General features: G+C 39.8%; 3 long non-coding RNA genes across 3 annotated transcripts in view; 2 read left to right on the top strand and 1 right to left on the bottom strand.

Annotated features, from left to right (window-relative positions):
* The window catches only part of LOC138982201 (uncharacterized), a 4100-nt gene extending 1009 nt beyond the window's left edge, over positions 1–3091 (top strand). Inside the window, exons 2-3 of the long non-coding RNA XR_011460808.1 lie at positions 233–403; positions 2958–3091. This is a non-coding gene — a long non-coding RNA (uncharacterized lncRNA). The remainder of the gene's footprint in view (positions 1–232; positions 404–2957) is intronic.
* LOC138982200 (uncharacterized) lies at positions 1678–5314 on the bottom strand. The gene is made up of 3 exons (XR_011460807.1): positions 4945–5314; positions 3791–3965; positions 1678–3355 (listed from the first exon to the last, which is right to left on the bottom strand). It is a non-coding gene; the product is annotated as an uncharacterized lncRNA (long non-coding RNA).
* A 66-nt stretch (positions 5315–5380) lies between these two features.
* LOC138982195 (uncharacterized) lies at positions 5381–12247 on the top strand. The gene is made up of 6 exons (XR_011460804.1): positions 5381–5849; positions 6336–6431; positions 7064–7160; positions 7800–7862; positions 8208–8301; positions 11554–12247. It is a non-coding gene; the product is annotated as an uncharacterized lncRNA (long non-coding RNA).
* The last annotated feature ends 525 nt before the right edge of the window (positions 12248–12772 follow it).

Genomic DNA, 12772 nt, shown 5'->3' with positions numbered 1-12772 from the left:
GTAAGATAAACAGACACCTGCATGCTAGAGACAAGAAGATTACGAATTGTGCAGGGAATTAATCTTTCTGCATTGACTGAGAGACGCAAAACCAGTCTAATTGCTACAACATGGATACACATCCAGACGACTTCCAGAGGGTGTCTAAATGTTCAATGTACTGTATAGATCAGAAGCATACTTTCGAATTGATTTATACTCACACTCATTTTCTCTCTTCTTTTACTTCCAGACCTTTCATCATCACTCACGGCCACTGGTCAGAACAGGTCACTAGACACTGACACCGTGACCATTCGGCATTCCAGATTTCCCGGTTCTCCGTGATCACAACGCAACTGTTGACCAGTCCTGTTCCTACCGTCCAGAATCACCACAGGAGAAAACCAACGTGCCATTCATCGTAAGATTTTTGTTTTGTTTTGAAAATTAGTGCCTTATTCTAGCTTTGCAAAAAACGAGAAAGTGTCTTTGACAGATACCATCCAAATAATACATTATGAAAACAAGTACAAGTTCATTTCTACTCATGTTAATCGTTTATGCTTTCTGTGCTGAGCGACATATGGATTGAATTTCTTTCGTAACTCACCTCCCGTCAACCTGCAAAACTATATCTGTCGAAGTAGTTTCAAATAAAGTCAGTATGCTTCCGAATAAAAAATATAAACAAGAAGGGCAAAGCCCATACGACTCACATGCTTTACACATTTTTCCTACCAAAATACATGTGACCTTGACCCAAGGTCAAGGTCATCCAAGGTCATGCAACACAAAGCTGTTAATTCAAGACATAGGAAGTACAATGGTGCTTATTGGCTCTTTCTACCATGAGATATGGTCACTTTTAGTGGTTCACTACCTTATTTTGGTCACATTTCATAAGGGTCAAAGTGACCTTGACCTTGATCATATGTGACCGAATGTGTCTCATGATGAAAGCATAACATGTGCCCCACATAATTTTTAAGTTTGAAACAGTTATCTTCCATAGTTCAGGGTCAAGGTCACTTCAAAATATGTATACAATCCAACTTTGAAGAGCTCCTGTGACCTTGACCTTGAAGCAAGGTAAACCAAACTGGTATCAAAAGATGGGGCTTACTTTGCCCTATATATCATATATAGGTGAGGTATTGAATCTCAAAAACTTCAGAGAAAATGGGAAAAATATGAAAAATAGCTGTTTTTTAGGCAACATTTATGGCCCCTGCGACCTTGACCTTGAAGCAAGGTCAAGATGCTATGTATGTTTTTTGTGGCCTTGTCATCATACACCACCTTGCCAAATTTGGTACTGATAGACTGAATAGTGTCCAAGAAATATCCAACGTTAAAGTTTTCCGGACGGACGGACGTCCGGACGGACGGACGGACGACTCGGGTGAGTACATAGACTCACTTTTGCTTCGCATGTGAGTCAAAAAGGGTATTTTCTGAAATGTTTAATTATAGACCAAAACAAAACATTCACGAGTATGTTGTTGACCTGATGGTCTTTATGGTAGACAGCAAGAGTTGCATGTTCAAGAAGTTTAAGCAGTACATTTGAAAGAGCAAGGTAATTTAAGGTGGTATAATTTTAATGGTAGGTTCCACTGTGAGGCGACATGGAGGGTATCTTTGACGGACTCATTCAACATTCATACCCATGCACATCACCTCAAACACATAAGCTTTGTTCTTGAGTCAAATTTATTGGCTTCATAAATTTATATTGTGAATTTTTGTCCGTTTGCAGATTGGCTTATCTATGAATTTTTTCGAAAATATCTTGCGATCTACGTACGCATAATGTAACACATGAAGAAGAACATAAACAGTTCGTCAAAAGGAATCTAATTTGCATTTCAACCCATGTGCCTTCCTTATTGTTAATTTTTTCTTCATAAAGACTACTTGAAATAAACAAAATGTTTAACCATTTCAAGGCCTCTGAACACGTTTAAAAAAAATGCAGGTCTTTGCTCACTATATCAGATCTGCCAAGGCTCAGTTTACACAGGTAAAATCATCTGTCGACTTGAACACATACCAATAATCAACAGCCTCACTGCTTCTTGGAGCTGGATTTTGTGTGTGGAATGAATCACACATGTGGCGTTTTAGAATATAATTCATAGAAGATGTACATTCTTGCAGAAAGGCTTTAATTTAATAATTCGGTCTTCGTGATGTTCTCTTAAAATAACTAACATGTGTTCCCTTTGCCGGACCTCTGAACCAGTTTTGTGAATATGCAGGTTAAACTCGTGCTTTTTCTGTGTTATCAGTGTATTTCTCATCCAGGCATGGATGCCTCCTCTTAAATGGACAGCCCTTCGACAGCCCTTCCCGTGTAAACGATTGGGTTCAAAATCTCAAATCTTACCAGGCTTTTACATGGGATGTGGCCATCCTTCCGTTTTGAAAAATACCAGAACTCAACACTCTGTAACAGTATGAGTACTCTCTTTGCGAATGTAGAATTTTATGAATTAATTTCTTAAACGCCACACGTGTAAAACATTCCCTAAAAAATCCAGCTCCAAAAACCAGTCAGGATGTTTATTCCTGGTATATGTTCAAGTCAAGAGATTTTTTTCTCCATGTAAAAGTCTTCGCAGATCTGTGTAGTGAGCAATCCTGTTTTGGAAAAGGACGTGCCTTTATGCCTGTATAGACGGTTTGATTGTTGAGATACCTGGTGGCAATGACCGCACGGGTGGCAAGAGGTAGTAATGCACAGATGACAAAAAACCGACCTGCATTTAAAAAAAAGTTAGGAGGCCTTGATAGGGGGAAACATTTTGTTAATTTCCAGAATCTTTATGAAGAAATAATGAACGAAAAGAAAGTCTGGTCTTGAAGTAAATGCAAATTAAACTATGTATACTTTTGACAAACTTTTCTGTTCTTATTCACATGTTAAAATGTGTGCAGAGATCGTTAGTTACTTCCCCAAAACCATGTTTCAGGCAACAGGCAAACGGAAAATACTGGACACAAGCTATGCTGACCGGCTCATGGACTGACTACCTGATGCTGGAGTACACCAACAGTGGAAAAAGTCTGGAACAAAATGTTGCAGAATGTGAACCATGTACTGGACCACGTGACAACTCAGTATCTTCAAACCACGCAGGAATCTGTTCAACCAAAGATACTAGTTCAACACAGTCACACGATTTGTAAAAGTATATTTCAGCCTTCTGTAGCTCAGGGAGTTTGAACCCCACTCTTCATCCGTTTGGGAAAGTATTTCTGATTGTTTTGACTGCACAGGTTGGTAATGGTACTCTGATGCTTCTGCCTAGAAACCCCACTCGCTAGCGCACCAGCTGCCTGTCATGGGTAAGCGACGTGCCTGTATTTCCTGCAAAGCAAGACAGAATAAAACAGCAGCTTAGTTTGAGCTTTTAAGACATTCGTACCCGAGAAAACGTGTACGTGTTTGTTTGGAGAGGGTGGATAGAATCATAAGACACGCTGTGTCTATGTGACGTAGAGCAGGTTTTCAAATTCATGCTGAAGCACTGTGTGATCGCTATTTTTTTGGCATATCTTACCTTGATTTCAGATAGACTGGGAACCGAAATGAGGATGTTTACATGAATAAACTATGCTGATATGTATGTGTTTAGAAATAAAGAATAGTTTTAATGATATATGTTGGTGGTTTTTTTTTTAACCCAATGTGATATTTTCGTATTTGAAAACAAATTGTACACTCTGTTGTCAATTTTACTTTCAGTTTCAGATAAATAAATCTATCATAATGGAAATCATCTGTTTGTGTTGTGTTACTTACCCATTTTGATCAATGTTGAGTCGTCCATATTCCTGTGTGTACGCATAGTATGCAGTTTGAAGGTAGTATATGTCCGAGCAAACATAGGAGGATGTGCTGTTAGCCTGTCTATCTCCTCATCCAGGTTTTCCAGATATTTGAATTTCGTTCCCTCTTGGAGTTTCTGCACTGACACCTGATAAGCAAAATACACGTATCACTCTGTGATCATGGCAAAATGAATCATCTCGGTATGCCCCGTTCAAAAATTACCTTGAGATTCTAAGGTATACACATAAATTGCAGTGGATCACAAAAACAACACGAACAGTAGTACATGTAGCCTATATACAGTATTCAGTTTAAAAATTCATGCAATGAGAGTCAATAACCCGATTTAACCCCAGGTAGATTCAGGGTCCCACTGACTGAATCTCATATGGTTGCTTTTCGGCACACACCACACATTTTTAATGGGACTGTGAGGTTTTGTTAATACAGTAAAATATATAGTAGCAACGTACTGTCTGTTCAGTGTTCGTGACGTTTGAGAATACCGATCTATGCACTAACGCATTGTCTTTTTGTAGTGTGACTGTCCGATATTGCGTACTCCTAAAAATCAATAATCAAAAAGTTTGAACTGCTGTAATCGTGTTTCAGCATATGTCTGACACTGACAGTGCTTATTTGCTTCCAAAACGGCTTGCGATATCACGCCATCAGCGTTTCGCCACTGCTCAGAAAATCTTATGATTTCAGATCTAGTTTGAGATCGGAAATCACGTGTGCTCGTTTAAAAAAACTAAATTCATTTATTACTTCCCTTTGACCGTTTCGCAAGAAAAATGTCAGGATCACTATTAGATCTAGTATTAGCACATGAAAGCAGCCCACCGCCATTTCAAAAAAGTTTCACTGTTTAGTGGTGTCGATGTCATGTAGTGTCTTACTGTCGCAAATAAAAATACCAGGATAATTGCAGTTTTGTCCGCAAGAAACAGGCTTTGCGCAATGTTAACTTGATGTCTACATGTTTCGTTGTGTGACTGAAGAATTACTCAGAAAGAGAAAATAAGGATAGTCGCGTGTGAACATCACTGTGGAAGCATTTATTCTAAACTGGGCAGTTCAAGGACTAGTGTTTCAACATCACAACAAAGAGAATCACATACCATTTCGTATTGCCGCTTATGCTGGCTCTGTTTCAAGCAGTTCCATGTGGCCTCGCCAGCATTTTGACGACGAAGAGGCTCAAACGTGCACGCTAAAACCTCAGGCTGGCTGAAAACCGGTCCGTATTCCACTTGTCTTCCTCACTGCTTGAGCCGGCCATATTTGTTGTTCAAGGCTCGTGACGTAGCACACGTATGTGCACAAGGTCATGAGCCAAGACTGCGCGCGCGATGGAACGATTCAGAACAACCAAAAACGAGTCAAAGTATACTTTTTGGATTTCTGTGTTCATTTTTACACACGCATTTGTGGTTGATGAATTAAGAGGGTCAACGTATCAAAAGTGACCCTAAACCTTGGACTTTTCCTTTAAAGGACCCCAACAGGCTATTTTTGGTGTCAAAAACGCGTTTATTTGCGTTTTGGCGTGACTTAAGGCTGTTCTTAACCAGACGAACCTTTGGTTCGCGAACTAGGTTCGTGGGGTTCGGCGAACCTCAAGACTGGTTCGGCGAACTTGTCTTGGTTCTTAACCAGACGAACCTGAGTTTTCGAACTAGGTTTGGGAGGTTCGGCGAACTAGGTTCGGGGTTTGCAAGTCATGTCTTGGGAACCTTGAAGATCGGGCCGAACCTTTGACTCTTCTGCCAAGGAGGAAGACAAATTATTGAAAAACTGAATCTCAATGGCGGACGAAATCACCCAAGTCAAAATTACATTTTCTGAGATTTTATAAAAACAACGCTTGAACGAAAAGGTAGAATGGTGACTTCCGTTCGATTTCAAGTTAAGCTTTTCACTTTTCCGAGCAAGACAACCGCTGAGAGTGAAAAAACGCCGCTGTTCGACTTCGAAATTTCCAGTCGTAGACGACCTTCGCTTCTGCAGCATTGTGTTAGTGCAGGTGAGGCAGTGTTACTCATTTCGCTGAGCTCGTTTTCGTATTGTTGTGCATTAGGACCATCTAGTATGATATGAATAAAAGCAGGAATGACTTCGGCATGTAAACGCATTGATTTTGTCGAAATCAGCATGTAGTAAGCTAGATTCTTTCTGCTCAATTTGTTTAATTTTTTTCTTCAAAAGTTTATGACTTTGATTTTGATTGTTTGTTTATCTCATCGGCACAACATCCATCAGGCAAAATATCAATATGTTGAATGATAACGTTGAGATAAGGAAGTTCACACATTTATCTGCTTGCAACAACAATCGCAAGGACAGATCTATCTGCTTCGTTGACTGCTAGATTTTCATTGAATTTCCCAAGTAATGATGATCTCGTTTTCAATTAGATCTGGACAGTGTTTGTGTTCTTAGATTCATGATTGACCATGCAGGCTGATTGAGATCATAACATTGTGTTTGTTTGTGCTGGTGCAATGTGCAGATGAATGGCCCGGACCGCAGGATGACCCAGTGATCAATACAACTTGCGTTCACCACTCAACATTGTTTTCCACCTAACTCAAGGGCAAAAATAAAGGTACATGCAGGTGAAATCATTGTGCAATTTATGTCTGTGAAGATCAAGATAGTTGTTAGCTCTAACTGATCATGCTTATTATTATCAAGTTATTTCAAAACCTTGTTCGTTCCGTGTTGCGTCTGCTTTTTGTTGTCTTTTGTGTTCTTGTTTTTCCTGATGAAGCTTCCATAAGCGAAAATTCGTACCGTCTTGTCTCGTTCTTGTATTGGTGAGTACAGTATTCCTTTGTTTTTTAACTTTATTATCAAGTTACATACACACTCCGCCCCAGCACCACCCTAAACCCATAACAACACTCTCCAGTCCAACTACCCCCACCCTTCCGTGCAACATATGTTGCCGTCTGTACCTTGTTTGTGGTTATGGGGAGTGCTCAAATAGTTCCATAACTGTTAATATAAATTAAAAGTACTGAGAGTTTCATTTTCCATTGCTCTTCCCCTTCCTCACATCACATTACACACTCCCTTTGCCCCATCCCCCACCCCCTCTCTCTCTTTCTATGCTCTCTTTTTTCTTTTACTTCTTCTTCTCTTTCTCTCTACCTGTATAAATCAGCTCTCTGGTTGTTGCTTCTGTAAGTGTAATGTAAAGTTCTACATCTCTGCATTTGTATTGTCATTTTTCAGAATGCCCTTGTAATAACTTCAGCGTCTGCCCATGGAGTCTATATATAGGTCAAAGTCTCAAATGTGATGTGATCAAGAGGATGCCGCAATGATCCAGGTAATATTGCAAATACTCAAACTGATCTAAAAGCAGAAGCATAACGTGATCCACAAACATTTCTGCTTAAACATTACAGGGTTACAGTACACCCAGAAAAACAGCTGGATGTTAGTGCATAATTATCTGCAAGTGCAAGCAACATCGACCCTCTCCCCCTGCTCTTTTTCCATCAGCAAGAGCAACATTTATTTTCATGTACAACTTTTCTAGTGCCTCTTATGTTGTATAACTGTTGATATTTAAATGAAGCAAGTGTTTGTTTTCAATGGCACTGCATTTCCCATGTACACACACACACACACATTCGCATTGTCTCTGCCTGTCTGTCTGTCTGTGTCTGTCTGTCTCTCTCTCTGTCTCTCTGTCTCTCTGTCTCTGTCTCTGTCTCTCTCTCTCTCTCTCTCTCTCTCTCTCTCTCTCTCTCTCTCTCTCTCTCTGTTTTTACATCAGTAATTTTGATCACTTGCACTTCACTGGGATTTAGTTACTGAATCAGTCATTCAGTGAGAGTGTTATGTAGAGTAAGAGTATTGAGTCTGCTGCTGCTGCTGCTGTTGTTCTTACTCATTACTGTTTCTCCTCTCTGCATAATTCTTGTTCTCCGTTAAAATGCTGGTGTTTTTTTCATCATTACAGTATCTGTCCATTGAGTCTGCGTCTGAGCTGTGATGGGACCAAAAAGATTCCAGAATTAAAGAGGTAACTTTTACTGATCTTTATTTAGTTAATGGAGAAGTTGGTTCACATAATGCATTACAGAGTTGCTGCCTTTTTAGATATCATATATTAAACATTGTACCAGTCATTACATGATCAAACTGTGTTAGCCACCCCACCTTCCCCGGTTCCCAGCTATCCTTCTATCCCCGCCTCTAAACCCCCACCCCAATCCTTCCATCTCCCCCAAATCAAATTTACTGTCTCAACACTGATTTTCATTTTACCTTATTTAAGTGTTCTTTGAATAAAATTATATAGCCTGTTGCTGCTGCAAATGTTGTTGTGACTGTTCTTCCTCAGTGTATATTTTTTTCGTTTCCTCAGAATGCAGTTCTCCCATGCACCACAGCGTCTATCAATGGAGTCTACAATATTGTCTGGGATGTGATTTGAGCAAGAGCATGTCAGAATGATCAAGGTAACTTTTTAAACACACAGAACTGATCAAACTGTAGAATTCAAGTACACAATTTCAGATGTTTTCAAATGCATAACATACTGCAACAGTCAGGGTCTTTCTCCACATAAAGAGTGTGAGGTTTTCTTGGTAAAATTGCGATTTTTGTCGCTATGCGCAGAGTGCGACCTTTTTATTTGATTTTTGTACTATAAAGGCAGATATTCAAATAAAAGAAAGTCTTGCATGGGGAGGAAGGAATATGCATGAGGCTTTTGACAAGACAAACTGTCCTTATTAGAGCCTAAACATACGTTCCTTACCGTTAGAACCAAAATGTCAGACATCATAGATGCTCCAATTAAACAAAAGAAGGGCATCCTTTTACTTTAACATAATTATACACTGTACCGCACATTAATAACCTGGTTGTGTTCTGTGGCAGTGCATAGTGGGAACCTTTTTGCTTAATGAATTTCACATGTGTCTGTAACTTGAATCTCCACCAAAAGAAGCTGGACGTAAAAAGGGGTGTCTAAAAAAAAGCGCCCTATTTCCTTTTTGATCTCTTTTTTTTTCGCAGTCAAAAATGTGATTAAAAAGAAAATAGGGAGGTTTTTTTACCATCCTGTATAGTCTTGTTGTTCCCATGTAAAAACCTAGTCAAACATGTGGTGTCTGATATGCTGGGTAATATGGTGAGGAACATGCCTTTAAAGGCCCAGTCATAATTGTGAAAGCCGTTCTGCTCAGCTGGAATTTGATGAATTTTGTTGTTGTTGTGTTTAATGAAATGAATTCGCAAAAAGGAAAACAATTTTTTTTACTGTTCACACAAAGCACTTGTAGATATTTGGTATGTGCCGCATGTCAGGGGTGGTCTTATTCAATCAATCAATATGAGGCTTATATCGCGCGTATTCCGTGGGTACAGTTCTGACCGCAGGGATTTTTATTTTTTTAATCTTTTTTTATGCAATTTATATCGCGCACATATTCAAGGCGCAGGGATTTATTTATGCCGTGTGAGATGGAATTTTTGTACACAATACATCACGCATTCACATCGGCCAGCAGATCGCAGCCATTTCGGCGCATATCCTACTTTTCACGGCCTATTATTCCAAGTCACACGGGTATTTTGGTGGACATTTTTATCTATGCCTATACAATTTTGCCAGGAAAGACCCTTTTGTCAATCGTGGGATCTTTAACGTGCACACCCCAATGTAGTGTACACGGAAGGGACCTCGGTTTTTCGTCTCATCCGAAAGACTGGCACTTGAACCCACCACCTAGGTTAGGAAAGGGGGGAGAAAATTGCTAACGCCCTGACCCAGGGTCGAACTCGCAACCTCTCGCTTCCGAGCGCAAGTGCGTTACCACTCGGCCACCCAGTCCTAATACATACAGGTAAACTGACAGGTACTTTTCCACAGTGGAACCCCCCTTTCAGACCCATTCATTTCAGACTTCCTCCTTTTTAAGATCTTGCTTCTTTAGATGTTCTGTGACGGGTGAAGTGGCGCGCAGTGGTAAGACGTCGGCCTCCTAATCGGGAGGTCGTGAGTTCGAATCCCGGTCGCTGCCGCCTGGTGGGTTAAGAGTGGAGATTTTTCCGATCTCCCAGGTCAACTTATGTGCAGACCTGCTTAGTGACTTAATCCCCTTCGTGTGTACACGCAAGCACAAGACCAAGTGCGCACGGAAAAGATCCTGTAAACCATGTCGGAGTTCGGTGGGTTATGGAAACACAAAAATATCCAGCATGCCTACCCAACGAAAGCGGAGTGAAGCTGACTATGCTCTCAGAGTATAGTGTGGGGAACCCAAATGGGCAAACAAGCTCACACGTCACCAGAATTTCTGGAACGCTGAAGAAGAAGAAGATGTTCTGTTCATAACCTCTGTAAATTACCCCCATTTTTAGACCCCTTCCATTTTAAGACTTGATTTTCTCACATTTTTTAAGGTCTTAAAAGGGGTTTCCCCTGTACTCCTAAAAAACCCTGACCCACAAAGTAATTTAATTATAACTGCTGTAATCGTTCCTTCCGTGTGCTATTATCTGTGGGTTTTTTTTTTCTCCTGTGTTGTCTCATCCTCTGTGCGCCCTGAAAGAGACCTCCGGGTCGAAATTGCCGTACCTTGTCTTATCCAGCTGTGATCCCGCCTTCGTATTAATGTGAGGGCAGTACTTTTTTTAAACTTTCAATATTGACCGTACGTTTTGCATAAAACACCAATAATGAATTAAAAATACATCAGAAAATTATTTCCTCACTATACACAATAACCCCTCATTTAAAGGCTGACAAAGTCCTATTTAATTAGTTTACTTACTTCCAGGGCTTTTCCCATCGTTGCGGGGATGTATAAATTAAGCTTCCTGCAAAGTTTTAGGTTTGAAGTCCTTACCAATTACAAGAAATAATCAATTCTTAATAAAGTTTATTGCTATCATTAGAAACAGTTCTCCAGGGCTTGGGCTATTTTTAGACCGTCAACACAGACAGTATAGCTTCGTCAATCCCCGCGTGAAGGAAATCGCTCAACTTCCACGTGCACAACGTAGTGATATTGACACGCCAGATTAGTGCGGTAGCGGATTGTGCTAAGCAGGAAAGCGCGCTTTTCTGTATTCTTGTTAACTTCGCAATTTCCGGAAAACATCCACTTTCACTTTGAGACTGTTCTGTTTACATTTGACAGTATCAACACCACTTTGCAATACTGAAATAATTGTTTCTGTTTTCTAAAGCTACAGCCAATCGTTATTATACCCCCTTAGGTACAGTTTTATAACATTATTGGCACATGTAAACAATAGGAATTAATTAATGAACGCTACGAAAAGGGCAGCCTTTATAACCTATGAACTTGCAACTGTGTTGACCTGTGTAATGTAACATAGACCACCACCATCTCTGTCTCTGTCTCTCTCTCTCTCTCTCTCTCTCTCTCTCTCTCTCTCTCTCTCTTACACCCCTTACCTGTTCGCAAACCTTTACCCAAATGTATGCTAAATGTATATACAATACAAGACAAGACATGGTAAGACAAGACAAGTTAGGAAAAGGTTGCCAGTAGGCCAATAGAGGGATGACAAGACAAGACATGACAAGACAAGACAAGACAGGACAGGACAGGGACCAAAAAAAAAAGAAAGAAAAAAAGAAAGATAACTAATTCGGTCAACAGATGTAAAAGAAATAAGCATTTGTTTGGGTTGAATGTTTGGGTGTCACCCTGTATATATTTGTATTTTTGCAGGACATGGTCGAGTTGTGATGATGTCAGGGCGACTGAAGACACACCAACAAGTATTCTTCGGATGTGTTTGGAACACAAATGAACATTATTTCATAATAAAAAGGCGGCTGACATTGATGTTCATATCGGTTCATGTTCATATTCTCAGCACAGACGTGTGCTTAGAAATCGGATGTTTAAGAACAAGAGACAACCCTGAATAAAGCCTTATGAAATATGGTTGGAGCTGGATCAAAAGTGTGTGTGTGTGTGTGTGTGTGTGTGTGATTGAAGGGCAACATTTATAAATGATGAGACAGAAAGCTAAAGCACATCCTTTTATCGTACGTTCCATATCGTCCTCCTACTTTAAATGCTTGCTAATACAGACGTTCTCCAAGAAAACGTCTATCCAGTAATGTTTTGTTTATCGCAATGAAAGCTTTTTTTTTAGAAGAATGAAGAGGAATCAAATTTTTAAAAAACAAAAACCAAGACCAATTGAATTGCTCAAAACGTAAAGAAACAGGATGATTTTGGTTCAGTAGTACTATTTGTAGACCCTTAAAGCAATACATCCACAAGGGATTCCAGTGTATCAGTGCAAATAGAAAATTTCTGATATAACTTGAAAATTAAAACAGACTGAATTGTGATAAAAAGAACCAAAATCCCGAGTAGTTTTTTTTTAGGTCTCCCTCTTCACTCAATCCCCAAACTCATATTCTGTACCGAAAAGAGCTCAAACACACACGTGGACAGACACTTTGGTAAACATCATGTATGCTTCTCGACTCTGCTGATCCACAATTAGAAATATCGCTATCATCATTTATTTTTGGTCACCGTCTTTCCCTTTTCACAGGCAAGTTTTTTTGTGTAGCATTTCCCATGGAACCCCGATGGCTCCACGGTAGACACAATGATCAGTCCATACCAGTCATGTTATTTTCTCGAATCAATTTATAACCTTTAACCCAGGAGGGTAAATGACATAGAAGGCTTCGGGTAATCTTGAACTTTAATGTGTTAAATTCATAGCTCATAATTCAGAGGCATTCAAGCCTCCAAATTTGGAGAACCTGCACTTGTAATCATAACAAGTCTTTTAGATCCCTTTAAAGTCACGGAATGAACTCCGATGAACTGTAGTGTACGAATCATAGCGTACTCTAGTACGAATGCATTTTGTTTACAAATTACATGCGTCAAAGAAGGAATTATCCGTGTCAGCGGACAG

The sequence above is a fragment of the Littorina saxatilis genome, linkage group LG12 (assembly GCF_037325665.1).
Source record: "Littorina saxatilis isolate snail1 linkage group LG12, US_GU_Lsax_2.0, whole genome shotgun sequence".
NCBI classification, from domain to species: domain Eukaryota; kingdom Metazoa; phylum Mollusca; class Gastropoda; order Littorinimorpha; family Littorinidae; genus Littorina; species Littorina saxatilis.
Note: the sequence above shows the minus strand (reverse complement) of the source record. Positions and strands in the feature narration are given on the sequence as shown.